We start from the raw sequence: 17,771 nt of genomic DNA, 5'->3' as shown, positions 1-17,771 counted from the left end.
ACACCACCTCTCCACCTGGTCCCCAGTGAGATCGTGCAGGCTGCGCTAATGAACTAGCCATGGCTGCTGGTCTCACCATGCTAGTATGAGTCACTGGCAGGACCAACTGCATAGCTGAGAAGGCCCAGTGCACAATGACAAAGCAGGACTCCTTGTTCAAGAAGTATTAAGCTCTTTCTCTTCTGGTCTCAGGCACTTTGGGAACCAAAGTTATGGCACAGACATGGCCAAGTCTGAGAATCACACCACACACAACCAGTTCCAAACGTGGCACAGAAATAGCATCAAGAAGCCCCAATTGCAAAGCTATGAATCTGTTAAAGAGGTGGACTCCGAGTTCCTGGCGAACACGTACTTTGGCAAGAAGCACAACAAAAAGGGCCTGAGAAAATGCAGGCCAACGATGCCAAGGCCACGACCACACATGCTGAGACCATCAAGGCCCTTGCAAATAAAGCCGAAGGCAGTTAAGCCCAGGATCCCAAAGGGGGTCAGCCACAAGCTCAGTCGACTTGCCTACATTGCCACCGCAGGCTGGGGAAGCATGTTAGTGCCCACACTGCCAAGGGTTTCAGGCTCTGCCACCCAAAGCCCAGGGCCAAGGCTCAAACCAAGGCCCAGCCTTGGCGGCAGCTCCGACTTCAGTTCCGGCTCCAGCTCAGGCTCCCAGAGGTGCCCAGGCCCTGACAAAGGCTCCGGAGTAGAGGCCTCTGTCTGCCAACGTGAGAACAAAAGGACTGGAGTGACCCTCAGCTGCTGTCTGCTTGGGGCTGGTGCGCTCCTGTGCTATTTGCACCAACAAACCTGGGGCAGGATCAAAAATAAAAAGTGTTAAGAACTTCAAGATGGCAGCAGCAGAGCATTAAATGGAACACTGGGTTCTTCTGTGCAGGGGGCCCTGTGTGATTTCACTGGCCACATGCTTGTGGGACCACCCATGGGACCCTTAGCATGCAGGAGGGAAGCTCTGGGGCTGGGCTCAGCCGGGCTGCTGCCCTCCCTGGAGACTCCTACTGTTGAGAGTTAGCATCAGTCTTTCTTTGCTTGGATCTTCACTGGCCTATTTCTTGACTAGTAAAATGCAGTGGAAGTGACATGCTGGGATTGTCAGAAGCCTCTCTGACAATCCCATCACTGCCCCTCGAGGGGAGTGGGAAGGGGACTGAAGCCAGACAGACAGGAAATGCAGTCCCTGACACCAGAGAGCTCTCCCCGTCCCTGGGCAGGCTGATGGACACCAATTGCTGAAAACAGATCCTCGTGACAACGGCACATGGACGAGATGACGCGGCTGGCCGTCTGTACATCTAACCCTGCTGCGGGCACTTTTCCAGGGAGGTCATCCAGGAAATGTAAACACAGGAGACCCTTCACCAACAAGGGCAGGGACGGGGACACTGACATAGGGAGGCTCAGGAAACTTCTGTACGTTCGCTGCACTTTGTGGTCAGTTTCTGGAAGCCTCTGACAGTATCCAGAATTCTTGTGTGCAGATCAGGGACCTCTAGGTCTCTCTCAGCTCCATGAACATGTGTGCAGTCTTCTTCATGACAAAGTCCCAGGTATCTATTGCACAACGAACTATCCTAAGCCTCGGTGGCTTAAAAAAACCACCATATTACTATATCTCACAATTTTGTGGGTTAGGAATTCAAACAGGGCTGGGCCATCCAATTTTTCTGCTCCACATGGTACCAATGAAAGTCATTTGATGGTGGGAGGGCTGATCCAGAGGGCCCAAGGTGGCCTCATGCACACGTCATGCCCCTCGATGGGGATGGCCGGGAGGCTGAGTTCTGCCGGCACTGTCTTCTGGAGCACCTTACGTGTGGCCTTTCGAACAGGAGGAAACTCAAAGTAGTGAACTTATCACGTGGCAGCTCAGGAGTCCCAGCAAGGATTCCATGGAACCCATCAAGAGTTTCAAACCCAGCCGTGGAAATCCCAGAATGTCACTTCCACTGCATTTTACTAGTCAAGAAAATGGCCAGCAAAGATCCAAGCAAAGAAAGACTGATGCTACCTCTCGATGGTAGGAGTAGCAAAAGATGTGTGGGCACTATCGATTCATTAAGATTTGGTTTAGACCCTGGCATGGTGGTTCACACCTGTAATCCTAGCACTCTGGGAGGCCGAGGTGGGAGGATTGCTTGAGCTCAGGTGTTCGAGACCAGCCTGAGCAAGAGCAAGACCCCGTCTCTACTAAAAATAGAAAAATTAGCCGGGTGTGGTGACAGGCACCTGTAGTCCCAGCTAATTGGGAGGCTGAGGCAGGAGAATCTCTTGAGCCCAGGAGTTTGAGGTTGCTGTGTGCTAAGGCTAACGCCATGGCACTCTAGCCCAGGCAACAGAGCAAGACACTGTCTCACACACAAAAAAAAGAATTTAGTGTATAGAAGAAATAAGATAAGGAAGGCAATCAGCATACCTAAGGTCAAAGAAAAAGCCTAGATTCAATATAAAAACATTAGAAAATAAATGTGTATTTTCTTTTTTAAATTAAAATAAAATATTTAAGATATATGTCCCATTTTTATATAGACTCCTCTACTTTTTTCCCCCTTATTTTGACCTATTACTTGGCTTGATTACATGGAATAAGACTCTCTCTGTTGTAAGCTCTTTTTTAACTCAAGAATTTAGATACATAACAATTCCTTATTTATCCTTAAGGGTTCAAAGCACAGAATGTATTTGCTAATTCGGTACAAAAATATAAATAAAAAGTGGTGCCTACTCTTTACTGTGCTAGAGCTTCCTGCAACAGTCCTTGTGATTTTTATGTTGAAGCTACAATCCCTGGTGCTAAATTGCCTTTGTCATAGGCCATCATCACCTCTCTGCTCCACTGTCACCTTAGCCTGCTGATACCTCAACCCCATTCTTCTCCAACACAGACGCTCTTTCTCTGCCTGCTTCTAAGGTAAGCTGGGTGATGCTCCTCACTCCATAATGTCAAGGAAAACTAGGTTTTCCTTACTGAGATGTTGAAATGCCCGCCATCTGCCAACCCCTCTCATGAAGCCATCATCGCTCAGGGTCCTGAGTTTCCCTAACAGTCCAACCCCAGATGCCATCACACCTTCATCTCCTACAGACTCTATCAAGGGCCCATCAGACCCTGCGCCTCAGGGGTCCTGGCATCCTTTGTTGCCATGGGAACCACCTCTGGGCTTCCACACATCCTTCCTCATGCCCAGGGTGCCTTCTCCAATAGTCTCTGGCAAAACAGAACCTGGGCTTTTGGCGATCCTTCCCCACTAAGCTCTCTCCAGTTAGCCTCACCCACAGCTGTCCTTTGCTCACTAATAATCCCAGCACTGCTTCTACCTGCTCTCCATGCTGTCTCTGTCCCGAATCCCTTGGGTCACATTAGGACCACCTCTGGCTTGCCACACCTGTGTGTCCTGCCATTCCCCCTACAGTGCAGGCCCTCTGAGAGCAGAGACCATGGTCAGTGTTGTTTTTTTTTCTCCTACAGCATAGAAAACAGGACTGGGTTTCACAATGTATGCTGCAAAGATACACATTGCAATTAAATGTCTTTTTAAAAAGTACATATGGCTCACGCCTGTAATCCTAGCACTCTGGGAGGCCGAGGCGAGCGGATTGCTCAAGGTCAGGAGTTCGAAACCAGCCTGAGCAAGAGTGAGACCTCGTCTCTACTATAAATAAAAAAGAAATTAATTGGCCAACTAATATACATAGAAAAAATTAGCCGGGCATGGTGGTGCATGCCTGTAGTCCCAGCTACTTGGGAGGCTGAGGCAGCAGGATTGCTTGAGCCCAGGAGTTTGAGGTTCCTGTGAGCTAAGCTGACACCACGGCATTCACTCTAGCCTGGGCAACAAAGCGAGACTCTGTCTCAAAAAAATAAAAAAATAAAAATAAAAATTACATAAATTGTGCCAGGTGCTGAACTAGGCACTTTATAATATGTTAACTCATTTCATTCTCACCCTGTGCCACGATTACCGCCTCTCAGGACTAATTTTAACAAAATTCCACCAAAAGGAAAGAATGTGGATGTCCCTCATAGCTCATTATAACGAGATTTTGCATCTGGTGCAGGCACAGCTTAGAGTGCCGCAGAGAGAGGCAGGCGTGGCGTCAGGTGGGGTCTGTCGCAAGGATTTGCCGGCAGGTGAGCTCGAGTTTCCTCATCTCGGACTCCAGGCACAGCGAGGGGACCAAGCCAGCCTCTCCCCGGAGCCAGCCATCTGGGAGCGAGGGGCAAGGAGCGGGAGCCCTGCTCTCGAGAAGACGAACCCTGTAGGAGTTGTGAGGAATGAAGCCACGGGAGGGAGGCGTGGATCCCAAATCCCACACCCTCAAGCAAGTCAGACTTCAATTGTTTTGTGATATATTTCACAAAAATTGGAACCAGTGAAGAAAAGAACAAGCCACAGAAATTTGTTCTTGGCTCCTGCCAGACAACTGAGCCCCAAACCGTGATCTTAAAATCTGTTTGCTATTGAACAGGCCATTGGAAGACCAAAAGGCGCAGACACGTCTAGGGGCATGCTGGCTCAGCGGCCAAGCTGGGGGGCCGGGAGCATTTGCCAGCAGCCTGCGCGGGTACACTCTGTCCCTGCCCAAATCTACTGCAGTAATTAGCTTTGCTCATTAGTTTCAAGTAAATAATCCTCTTGTTGCAGCCGGGATCCTTTATCAGAGCGGCGGACATCGGGGTTAGCAGCAGGCAACATGATTTTTTCCCCCGGAATTCCCTGGAACACTAAGTCATGACCCAGAGACCTGAATGAGGCAAGGAAACTTCCAGCGATATCTAAAAATTCTAAAAGGTGGAAGAGTCAGGCATTAGAAACAAAAGGGCAAAAAACAACTACCACCACCCACGTTTGGAATGGATATTGATGTTTTCTTCAACTCAATTTAGCTGTTTGGGTAGTCAAAATGCACGAAGCTGTCTGTTCAGTATAGACACTGAGGTGGTCCTGCCCTGAAAGAGCACTCAGTCTAAGGAGGGAAGAATGACGAGTAAGCTGGTAATAAACACACTGACGGCATCCGTGTGCTAAGAATGCACTCTAATAGCAGAACGCACAAAGGGAGGCTGCTTTCCCAGCCTGGGGCTTCGGGGAAGATGAGGAGCAGCAGCCAGAAGCACTTCTGCAAGAAGGTTTGCAGTGAGAAAGTGTGGGGTGGACCCTGAGGCTTTTAAAACAATTGGCAAAATACACATCCTCATCCTTTTGTCTATTGGTATTGCATCATTATGCCCATTTCAAAGAAGGAGAAGGTGAGGAGAGAGACTTGGCTCTGCCCCTGGATGATCTGTGGGGTTGGGACTGAGGGGACAGTGCTGGCATGGAGGAGCAGGACCCCTGCCCTCTTCGGGAAGTGCCCCATAATGGCAGACATCCCCTCCCTGACCCTTTAAGCTCTGCCCTACCCACCCCACCTCCCAAGGACTGCAGGGGCATCTGCAGTGCCCTTAGTCATTGCCAAGAGGGTGCCCGAGCCTGCCTGGGCCAGAGCTCAACACTAAATGCCATTCTCCATTCAAGCAGAGCCTCGCTATGGGGTATAACATAGAGCTGCCCATGAAAGGGCAGAAGAAACCAGACGTGGGGTGGTTCAAGGGCAAAAGGGATGTGTTTTCTAGTCGATTGATTGGCAGTTATAAGATGGGGCAAAAATAAGACATAAAGGTAAATAATTGCATGGTGGCTAAGAGCACAGGCTTTGGAATCAAACAATTCTGGGTCTCGGTCCAAGTCCTGCTACTTCCTGTCTGCATGGCAACATTCCTTGGCCACCCTGAATCTCAGTTTCCTCATCTGTAAAGTGGGTGTAATAATAATAATAGCACTTACCACAGGGGATCGTTATGAGAATTAAATGCAGTAATATGTAGGAACATGCATGCGGTGTCTCATACACAGTCACTTTCAATAAATATTAGCCATTGGTTTTTTCCTATCCATTTACCTCCCCCATATGGGTGCATAAAATACCCAAATCCACCAAGATTTTTACCTGAACAATGTGTATAATTGTCTTCATTTGATCATTTGGAGATAGCCAATGAGTTTTTACCCTAGTAGTTGTTTTGTTGTTGTTGTTGTTGTTAACCAGAAAATGAAAATATACAAAGAAGGATTACTAGGGAGGACAGATCAGAGCTACAGTCAAACAGTGGTGTCCAGCAGGAAGTGAGTTCTCATGTCCTTTTGGGCAGAAGGGGCTTATTTAATGGAACATGGGCTTATGGGTACCTAGCCCGTGCTCACGGGCACAGTTAGTGATGTGTGTTGTCCCAGAATGGATAACCTCTTTGGACAGCTGGCTGCACTACAGCATCCCAAGTCCTGGGGGTGAGCTGACGTAGAGATGAGAACGTTGCCTTTTGTTCATTTGGATGAATTCATGTCACTTGTAATTTTATTAGCAGCTCCTACTTTCAAGGCACTGTTTAGAGACCACTGTCCTAGCCAGAGACAATAGAGGCAGAGTCACTGAGTGGGATGCCCTTTGGTTATGAAATTGACACTCTCCATCCACAGTTGTGACCACAATCAGCAAACTACACTTATCACAGCAGGGTGTGATAAGCTCAGCCTTTGAAGGGTGCATTCATCTCCGGACCCCCCTGAGAGAGACAATAGGGGATCTTTATCCCCATCCTGCTGAGAAGGAAACCCTGTGCTCAGACAACACCCTTCAACTAGACAAGGGAAGACACCAGGGCTTGTCTCCTGGCCTGCTGATTCCCAAGTTCTTATTGTCACTAAATCAGGCACTTTTGTCCCATGGAGGAGAAAAGCTGCACATTCTTTACCCTTCGAAACCTGCAGGACACATTTCTAGGACACTTGGCTGGAGTTGGGGTACAGACTATGGCCTCAGAACCCCTAACCTTTGTCAATGCCAGGATCAGAGAGTTTTGCAGCTGGTTTCGTCGCACACCAAATTCTGCTGTTATCTGAATTAGAAACATTCAGCCAGCCAGCCAAGACTGAGCAGAAGAAACACTCTGGGGTTTACAGACCTTCTAGGAGGAGGGAGAAGGCACGATTCATTCTCAATGGAAAATTGCATGTTTGCTCCAGCTAATCGTCCCACTTCTCCCTTTCTCTTAAATTGCCCAGGCCCTTTTATTTCTGGGCTTTCTTCATATTTTATGTGGTCAGCCTCTCTGCCACTCAGTATCTATAAGAATTACCTGGTCTAGGATCCAATAACCCTGACACTCTGCTCTTGGCCAAATGTGGGGTTAGAAAAATTCTAAATAACAATTTCATTCTAAGGGTATAACAATATATGTTGTATTTCTCAGGCAGATTTGCATTTTTTTTTTAGGGAGCAGGTCATTAACCCTAAGACTTAATGGCAGAACTTCAGGCAGTATGTCAGGTGGTGGGGAAAGGGCTCTGTCACCATACGGGGGACCCTGTCGTGCTAAACCTCCTCTCTCCCTCTGTCCAATATGGCCAGCCCCAGGTCACTTTTCTTCCTCTGAAACTAAAATCTTCTCATCCAGCTGCCAGGAAGACAGAACAAAGCTGCCAAATGATTATTATTCAAGAACAAAGCAGGCCATTTATTTTAGCAGGTTCAGAGCCATTCTGTCCCCAGGACACAAGCTACAGTGTGTGCTGGCTTTATCTCCCCGAGTTTCCTTCTGTCCTCAAATCCTTAAAGAGAGTGCTGTTCCTCGCAGGAGCGGGACAAAAGGGAACTGGAGAAAGAAATTTGCTGTAGCAATGACCTGTGAAGGCTTCTTTGGGCTTCTCAAAGGTATTAGGACTTCCTGTCTCTTCTAGAAACCCCAGGCGGACAAGAGGGCAGAGTGGGAAGCCCTCTCCCATTGGAAACAGCACAAAACGCCCTCAACGTCACTCCCATCATCGAGGGCTCCGGCTTCTTTGCTGCTGAGAGTCTCAAGGAGAAATTGCCAGGTAAAACTCAGGACACCCAGTTAAATGTGAATTTCAGATGAACAGTGAATAACTTTTTAGTATACAAGTACATCCCATGCAACATTGGGGGTATACTTATACTAAACAATCAAGCATTTGAAATTCTAATTTAACTGTGTGTCTTGTATTTTTAGGTGCTAAACCTGGCAACCCTACCCCATCAATCCCTGCCCCATCTCCATCCCTCACCCACACCCACTGCTGGCTCTGGCCACCACACTGTCCTGGGCTGGTCACCTGAAGTGCAGCAGAATTCCTTTGCTGCAGATAAGGATTTGGAGGGGAACATGCCAGAAAGCCACAGAAATGAGGCAGACGTGGGGTCAGAGAGTCGCCTCTCCGAGCTTCAGAACAGCTTGCCTAAGGTCATGTGGAACACCCAAAAACCAATAAACGTGTCCTGTGCTCTCAGAGTAAACAGGGACCATTCTCTCCCCAGCAGGTCATGACATTTATGAGCAAGGTCTGCTACACGCATACAGGGCGTTTATGGAAAAACATCAATCTCTCTGGGTCTCAACTGAATATTGTGCGTTTAGACTAGATTCCTAAAGCTCCCTTCTCTGAACTTTGTGAGTCTGTGCGCCGGGCTCACTGGGAAGTCCAGTCCCCTCCCAGAGGTGCTGCTAAGCCAGGCCTGCTCAGCCCCAGGCCACCCAGGTGCTCCACTCCTGCCCCAGCTCCTTCACTCACTGGGGTCCGCATAGCAAACTGCTTCCCAACTCTTCCAGAAACATCGACACTTCTCCGCCTTCCTAAACCTCCCCCTCCCCTGCAGAAGACAGGCCCTGCTTGGAGATCCTCATTTGAGCTGTGTCCTGGTTCATCTCCTGCTTTCCCAGGAGCAGCCAGTCAATAACGAGAAATTGAGTGGAAGAAAAAAACATGTAAGCTATTGGCTAGATAGATCTTACAGGGGAATTAATTTAAAAAAAGATGGACTGACTTTTCATGGACTTTCCTGGTCAATTAATTTAAGGGGACAAATTGATTTGAAAGAGAACGCAGTTAAAAAAAAAAAACAGCAATAAGGACAAAAGGGGAATAAAGACTTGGCAAAGAGAGGGAAGAACAATTATGTTAGAAGAATGATTCAGTGGTATTGGGTTCATGTCACCTTCAATGTGAATTTTACCAAGCACATCAAGGACTCCAGCACAAAACCCTCATGTTGACCTTCATTGCATTAGAACTCCAGTGATAGCATTTCAGCCTAACCCCAGATGACTGCTTATCAGGAATAATGACTTAGCACAAATAATAAGTGTACCTCTGCTTGAAGTAAACCCACCCTTTCAACATTCCCTGGAACTTATGTTTTGTAACCTAGCATAGAAGCTTCTTCTCTAATGGCATTCTTTTTTAAAACAAAACAGAACTCTACCCTCTGGAGCATTTTATCATTTGGAAAACAGACACAGAATTGTTAAGTCACTTCCCCAAAGTCAACGTTGATGAAAATTTCTGGGATTAAGAAAAAGAATAGGATTTTGTGGTAGAGATGTTTCCCTTCATGTGTTACTTGTGACTTTTCCCAATGCCAAAATTGCATGACAAAGATATTCTCCCATGGCTCTAGTGGCTGCTAATGTCTCTATTTGGGGGCTTTTTTCTTCTAACTGTGAGAATCTCAAGGTTTAACATTCCAAAATGCTGGCTGTATTCCCAGTGAGAAAAATCTCTTCCGTGTAGTATCTCTTTCTACTGTTTTTTGAGAATGGAAAGAAGCCGCATAATTAAGCCTGGAGCCTGAGGCAAGGAGTGCAAGGAGAGCCTTCTGTGGCGAGCTGATAGCGGGTGACAAAGCAGATGACCAGGAGCCCCTGTTGTCCCCAGACAGAAGGTCGAGTGGCTCATCCTCCTGCCTCTCCTGCAGACTACACCAGGCTGGTGTTTTATATAGTACTAGATAATTAGTGGAGAAACGTTTATGCATTCCAGGGTCTCCCAGTGAGTCTCTTCGTTCATTCATTCAAACCCATTTATTGCATCTCTCATGTGCCAGGTTCTGTGCAAGACACAGGAAACAGGAAGGTCAATGAGACTCCATCTGTGATCTCATATCATAAGTGCAAATCATAAGTGCACCACGATGCATCTTTAGGTGTTGAACCAGAACTAGTTCTCTATCACGCCCACCAGGGCCAATCCCCCCACCCCTGCCCCCAGGACATGTGGCAATATCTGGAGACATTTTTGGCGGTCACAGCTAGGATGAGGGGTGCTACTAGCATCTAGTGGGTAGAGGCCAAGGATGCTGCGAAGCATCCCACAATGCATAGGACAGGCCCCACAACAAGGAGTTATCTGGCCCCGAATGTCAATAGTGCTGACTAGTCGAGTGGGACAAAATATGATGTGGTTAGTACTACCTGGTCGGCTCGGGAATTTGGGTTCACTCAATTCCTTCTGTTGTTTTCCTGATTCTCTCATTGATTGGCTTTTGTCCCTAAGCAAGTTACTTCATCTCTCTTGGCTTCATTTTCCTCATCTATAAAATAGAGTTGGAGTCTCTGATCTCTAAATCCATTCCGGTCTAAGAATGCATGGTTTTATTGGGCCAATATTTGTGCTTCCACTGAGCCCTACTCCGATAGGAGACAGGGCTTTGCCAAAGGCTGTTTACTCCACTCCGGGAGATAAAGTAGTTTCCTGTGTTGATCCTGAGTCTCAGTTAGGGAGGGTTAGTGTGACCTCTGCCCCAGGACCCCAAGTTAGGATGCTGCTATCTTCAGAGGTAAGTTTTCCCATCAGCTAACAAGAGCCACTCAACTGTCTTCCTCCCTGTCTCAGGAGGAAAGGCTTGAGCAAATGAAGCAAGATGGAAAATTACCCGGATGCTATTCCTGTGACTAGGTCCAAACCACAAATGCCATTTTTCTCCCTTTGGGGCTTCTGTGGCAATGACGGGTGGGAGAGATGCTGCTCAGGACCAGCCCTGGGCGTCGGGTGGACTGGGCTAGGCAGGGGATGTGTCTGTTTATATGTCTGTACAACTGCTTCAAGGAGGACCTTTGTCGTTTGTCTTTCTGAGGAGAAGTTAGACTTCAATTCCTAGCCACGTATTTTAAGCTCTGGTGCCTGGGTGTGAATCAGGTACCCTCGAGTTCTCTCTCTCTCTCTCTCTCTCTCTCTCTCTCTCTCTCTCTCTCTCTCTCTCCCACCCTTCCCCACTCCCTTCTGTGGCTTCAAACTCAGTCACCAAACAGAAAGAGCTTTCCAGAGCCCGCAGGCTGCAGGACAAGAGGGACTACAGAGCCAGGGGAAGCCAGGCCCCAAGAGGATGAGGAGCAGCATTCCTGTCTGGGCCTGAAGAGAGGCCTCTTCAGTGTCTCCGCGGTGCTGGTTGCAACCCGAAAGGCAGGAAAAGGAAAATGAGGACATGGCCGGCATTGGTAGTGACACTGGGTTCAGTGTTCTGGGCTCACTGTCCCAGCAGAAAAGCATCAAGTCTGCACGTGGCGTGTGTGCCCTCTCCACTGCCATTCCATTGCCACTGAGGGAGCAGATTCTGTGTGCAATGAACAAGTGAACCTTTTTATTTTGTCTTTTTTTTATGTAAGCATATTATGGGGGTACAAATGTTAAGATTATGTATATTGCCCATGCCCCCACTCCCACCTCGAGTCAGAGCTTCAAGCATGACCATCCCCCAGACATTGCACATCTCACTCATTATGTTTGTATATACCCATCCCCTCCTCCCCCCTCCCCAGTGAACCAACCTTTTCTAAAAAATAGGAAAAAACTAAAATCTTAGATACGTTAAGTAACATGCCTTTGTTACTTCAAGAGCTAGACGAGGGGGCCTCTATCAATGTGGCTTATTATGAAATTTGCTTCATTGAGCTCATCAACAATAAACATTCCCAAGTCAGTTAGCCACATATTTCCCATTCTGTGTGTTTTTGTTGTTTGGGGTTTTGTTGTGTTTTCATGGGGGAGGATGACAGGGAATTGGTATAATTTACATTCAGTGAAATGTGCAAATCTCAAGTGTACAGCTCAATGACTTTTGTATATGTATGCACCCAGGAAACACGATCAAGATAAAACAATTCTATTGTTCCAGAAAGTTTTCTCAAACCCTGTTTCAGTCGATAGCCACTTCAAGAAATAACCATTTTTTAAAAATTTCTATCACCATAGTTTAGTTTTGCCTGTTTTGCAACTTCATATCATCGACCTCATATTCTTTCATTCAATATAATATTATTCAATACAATATATTTTGGGTTCGTCCATGTTGTGTCAGTAATTTGCTGGTTTTGATTGCTGGGTAGCTTTCCATTGTATAAATATACCACATTTGGTTTATCCATTCTCCTATTGATGGAAATTTGGGTTGTTTTTAGTTTTATATTATTATGCCCGTTGATTCTAAAGAGATGAATTGGATGGGGATGATTTTTTGTTGTTGTTAATATGTCTGAAAATGTGTGCCTATTTTAAGTTTCCTTCAAACAAACTTGAATGAAAGTCATCCTCCAAAAGTCCCAGAAGATGAGATAGAAAGAAGTTATTAGGTGAACTCCTCTAAGTCTATCTCTTCTCTAAGAGCTGCCATTAAGCACCCACTTGCATGCAGTGTTTTAACAATGCTTTCTCTGAACTGCAGTACAGACAATGGTTGTTTCTAGAATAGAGATGTAACCAATCCCTGCATTTATGAGTTCACCAACAAAGACTAGAGATCTTATTCAAGCACAAGAAACACACCCATTTCTCTTCACCAGATGACATCTATTCCCGAATGAAAGATACTCTTCTGTCCTACCCGCTGGAAGCAACTTGGGAATGGCCAGCGGAAATGGTAGAAAGTAAACAAACATACTACTCCAATCCACCCTTCTGTCTGTCCTGGAAAACACCAGCAGTTTCTCCCATGAGATATGTGGGAAGGGATGAGACTCGCAATGGGGCTGTGAACCAGGCCTGCAAAGCATTTCTATCAGAGTTTACAGACCCTTCAGTGAATTCCTGCCTCTCATTCTGATTTTTATTTTGCCCAATCCTACTCTAATGGATCCATGATGTACCTGGTGAGTCTAACTGCAGTGCACAATCTCACTCCCTCACAAAGTCAGGCATCTATTTAACCAGAGAAAGGGTCTTTTATATTCCTCCTGGGCATGCAAAGAAAAGACTGGGAACAATTGTTTGAATCACATACATTTAAAAAAAAAAAAAGCATGCTGCCTTAAGATTTTTTTCAACAAATACTCATTGAGCCACAAGGGCTGAAGTCCCAAAGGCTGGAATTATTACTGTGGTGCCTAACATTTGCATGGGTACCAACCAAACACCTGCTGAAGTCCTCCCTTCCTCACACCTCAGCCTGCAACCAAAAATACAACAGGCAGAGCAGTGGGGCACAAAGATTCCCTCTGTCTTCTCACATCCCTCTTGCCTCGGCCCTCCGCCTCTCTTCTCCCCCACACCCCTCCTCACCGCTCCCTTTTCCAAATTAGTCCATCTCTCTACTGATCTCCACTCTTCCTGGGTCCACAAGGAAAGGGAAGAGGAAAAGATGTAGATGTGGCAACTAAATAGCTTCTGCTCAAGCCATTTGGATTTCTGTATCTTCCCAGGCACTGTTGGCCCCTCACATGACCCCAAATATACCCCAAAAAGACGTTACCTGCACCCCAGCTAACATAAGGCACCACTATTTTTCCCAGCACTTTCAAATCAACACCTACACCTTCCACATCCCACCCACGTGGCTTTACCAAGGTAGGGGGTGAAACTGTCCCCGGAAGGTCCCTGAGCTCTCCTCTCTCTCATCCTAATGACAGGCAGGGGTGGCGCTTGTCTGTCACTAGACTCCTTCTCCTTCCTTTCCCTAAGCTGCTCTCACCCTTCTCCTAAAACGACAACACCGTATAATCAGCTCCTGAAGGCCTCCTCCCACCCCAATCAGCCCTGCCCCAGCCCGGCTCTGAAGGCGCCATCCAAAACCCGGGGTATTTTTCTAACCTCTCCCCGCCCTCCACCCACTTCTTGTTCTTTCAAGAACAGCTTCTTTCCCCAGCATTTCTAAATTAAGAGGAAAAGAATAAGAGCGTCTTCCATTTTCATTGTGGATGAAAATAAACTGATTGGCAGTTATTTACCCAAAATCTGATTCAGAAACGAACCAGCCCTGGACTGGGTTTGAATTTTAAGGACAAACCTAAAAGAGCTTCTGAGCTAATTTCTTGAAAATTCCCCCAAAGTGGCCAGGAGGTGAATTGCTAAGTTGTGGCTGTTGGCATGAAGGATTGCCCAGGCAGGAAATTCCCTGCATACCTAGCCTGTCTTCCCGAACACAGCCTGCTGGGAGCAGGAGCAGAGCTTCCAACTCCTTCCCGACTGCTTCTCCTGGGTCCCCAGAGAAGCCTCCCACCGGCTCTGAGCACACGGCCATTTACTGCCAGTCACGTTCACATTTATTCATCAAATCTCTTGCAGGCGAGAGTTCCAGGGGGAAGACGGATTTAACCTGCAGAGACACCAACCACCTTTCTCCATAAAGGCCACGATGTCCTCTTCTCCTGTGTAATCAAGCTCAGGAGCAGTTAAGATGCCCACCCAAGGAACTTTCCATTCTGGAAAATTCATTCTGGAATCACCTCCCCTGCCCACCCCCACCACCTCACCAACTCTGCCTCTCTGGCTTCACTCCCACCACGCACGCACGCACACACACACACACACACACACACACAAACTGTATTAGTCAGGGTAGGCTAACTGCTGCGACAAACATTCCCAACATCTCAGTGAAGTAACACAGTGAAGGTCTATTTGTCTCTCACACTTAACATCTGCTGCACTAAGCAAATATTACTGTGATTGTGAGTTTTTTTCTAAATTATATTTCTAGCCTTCTAGGTCATAATTCTTTGAGGAACTGTAACTTATACATTTTTTATGTAGCTGAGATGGCCCTGTTTACAGTTTGTAGCGTAAATAGCATACCTCACTCAAGCAGGCCCCCAGAGTGCAATATTTGAGGGGGCCCCCAAAGTTAGTAGTAGCAGAAAATCCAGTCTATATTATCAAGGCTCCAATTTCTTGCCTTTTATATCTAAAGATACCTGCATTCTTACCAAAATATAGGTAGGGGATGGGAGGGGAAAATGCAAAGAAAAAGAGAAGTCTTAGAGATCAAATCTTATTCAGTCTTACCTAGCTGTGCCAACAACAGTGGCAGGCTGGGAGCTGAAGATAAGTTCCTTTTCCCTGGTTATGTAGTCAAGACAGGCAAAGTGTCCCCTGGAAGCCATAGCAGTGACCCTCCTGGGCTATACTCAGTCAAGAAAACTACACCAAAGATCTGGGCCCCTGCCCAAGGATTCTTCCAGCTACTTCCCAGGGTGAGCCAACCCCAGGAGCACTGGGTCAGGATGGGCTTCAGCAAACATCTCATGAGCCCAGAACTATTATTCCGTCCTCCCCTGCCTCACTCAGGTGGACCTATCAGATATCTCTCTATATATCCATCCATCCATCTATCTCAAACTTCCTAATTATGTCCTTTTGGGGGTCCCGTTGCCTGCCTCCAGCTGGCCATGGTTGGAGCCAGCCTTACACCCTCCCTAACAGATCTCCCTAATTCTGAATCTCAGGGGAGGGTGTCAATACACTTGGTGGATTGTATCCCTGTCCATCAGCTATTCCATTGCTCCATCCCTGTCCTGTTGAACTCAGGATTTGTCCTGGGACTTGCTTGAGCCATTTAAATGGGGAAAGAATTGAAATGTGGGACATGTGTCACTTCTGAGTAGAAATGGTAAGAGCCAGAGTGTGGTTTCCATGACTATTTCCCTTCTGTCATGATGACCAAGCAGTGCTTCATGCAGAAGCTGTTCTGCTCACCCAGGACCCAGAATGAAGACAACATGGAACAAAGCCACGGCCAGCTCACAGCGATTATGCCGCGTGAGTGAGAAATAAACTTCTATTTATTCTTATTGTTATAAGTCATTGAAACTTGGGGTTATTTGTTAAAGCAGTGGGACCTTGTCGATCCTGACTGATAGAGTGACTATCTAGCCCTTCCCTCCCAGAATGCCCTGGGACTCCCTGTGTAAATTAGAACACCTGTCCCCAGAGCTTTGCATACCCTTTTGTCTTTTTTTTCCAGGTCTCCTGCCAGCCATCTATCTCTTTAGTAAATGAGGGAGACTCACCGTCTGCCCTGGGGTGCCCTTCTCATTTGGCCTCTACAGAAACGTATTGGCAGGTCCTTTTGCTAAAGAAGGAAAAAGTAGTAACCTCTCAAAGGGCATTTTTACCACCTACTTTTGCCCCATAGTGACTTGTGCATGGTGGACACCAGTGAATGTCTGTTGTCAGTAGAGAACTGGGATCGTTCTAAGGAAGGGATTAGTAGCATCATTAGTAAAGTTAAAAAGCCTGAGATGTGGGTGGGACCATCTAGAATTTGTTCCCTCTAAATCTCTACCCACACTCTATCCCTGTTTTAGCAACCTCCCTCAAAAGAGGAAGAGAAAAGAAAACACCTAGAAGCAAAAAAAAAAAAAAGAGTGTGGTTATTTTTTAATCTGAAAAACAAACACAAAGATCTCAGGCTGGACAAGTCCAACAAAAATGCGGTTTTCGTCTCTCTGTCTTCCCCTAGACAAGGCACCTGCGTTGGGAATGGAGCTAACGCAGGCATTTGGTCTAGACAAAGCCCGGCAGCTGCACTGACTGCTTTAGGGACATGTAAACACAGCTTCTCAGGCTCCGCCAACGTGGTGGGTCTTGATGGTGTTTCCACCACAGGAAAGATCTGGCCCATTACTCCCCCGAATTCGTCCTTTGGCTAGGGGAGTCGGCGGCAACAGCTGCCATGTTCAGGCCTCAGGTGGACACAGGAGCTGAACTGCCTGAACGTTTATTTTACCTGGTGAACACTCTGGGCGCCGTGGACGTCCTGGCCTGGCCTGGCACACGTGTGCACATACTACCGAGTCGTTGACATTGGCAAGCCTGAGGGCCAGGTGATTTTCTGCGTCGGAGGCTGGCACTTCATAATTGCAGCCGTGCTTCTGTTGTCATACCAAATGACCTCACTCGCAGCCTTAAAATAGAAGCCAGACTGAAGGTGCTGGCTGAGCAGACAAAGACGGGGGCACTACACGACTCAGAACCTGGGCACCGAGCCAGACGGGAGGGCTCCAAGCTGGACACAAACGTCCTAACTGTTGAAAACCTGTGACTCCTTTCTTCTGTCCTCATGAGGGAAACACAGAACTGCCATAAAATTGTCTGTTTCCAAACTAGAAACAAGATTAATTTGGAGTTCGGTCTCCATGACGCTCCCATTCATCCATTCATTCAAGATTTTTCTGACTCACTGGATGGGATCACTCCCCGCTTGGCCACTCTGCTCCGTGCCTGGGAGGCTGACTTCTGTGGGCCACAACACCAGGTCACCCGCGCCCGCTGGCTGCCAGACGGGTTGGGCTCACGGGAGGCAGGAGGTGAAAGTCAAAAGGGAGAAAGGAGAAAATCGAAACTGAAAGGTCTAGGTATGTATCCCGCTGCTTGCTCCCTGCTGGGCCTGCAGTTTGCAGTAGTTGTGTTCTTCCGCCTGGGCCACGGCTCTGGTAGGTGTCCCCTCTGCTACAGTCCCTTGCAGACAGCTCACTTCCTCCCCTGCCCCTTCAGGTCGAGGAGCAGTGTATTCATGTCCTGGGCTGCGCTAGCAAAGTGCCACAAACTGCGTGGCTTAAGACAACAGAAATGTGTTGTCTCACACTTCTGGAAGTGGAACAGCCATAATCAAGGTGCCGGCAGAGCCAGGAGAGTCCGCAGGAATCCTTCTTTGCG

General features: G+C 47.4%; 1 pseudogene; it reads left to right on the top strand.

Moving 5' to 3' along the window:
• The first annotated feature begins 223 nt into the window (after positions 1-223).
• On the top strand, positions 224-704 carry LOC105860169 (large ribosomal subunit protein eL29 pseudogene; annotated as a pseudogene).
• Positions 705-17,771: the final 17,067 nt, after the last annotated feature.

This window comes from Microcebus murinus, chromosome 9, assembly GCF_040939455.1.
Source record: "Microcebus murinus isolate Inina chromosome 9, M.murinus_Inina_mat1.0, whole genome shotgun sequence".
In the NCBI taxonomy this organism is placed as follows: Eukaryota; Metazoa; Chordata; class Mammalia; order Primates; family Cheirogaleidae; genus Microcebus; species Microcebus murinus.
This window is presented reverse-complemented; position numbering and strand designations above follow the sequence as displayed.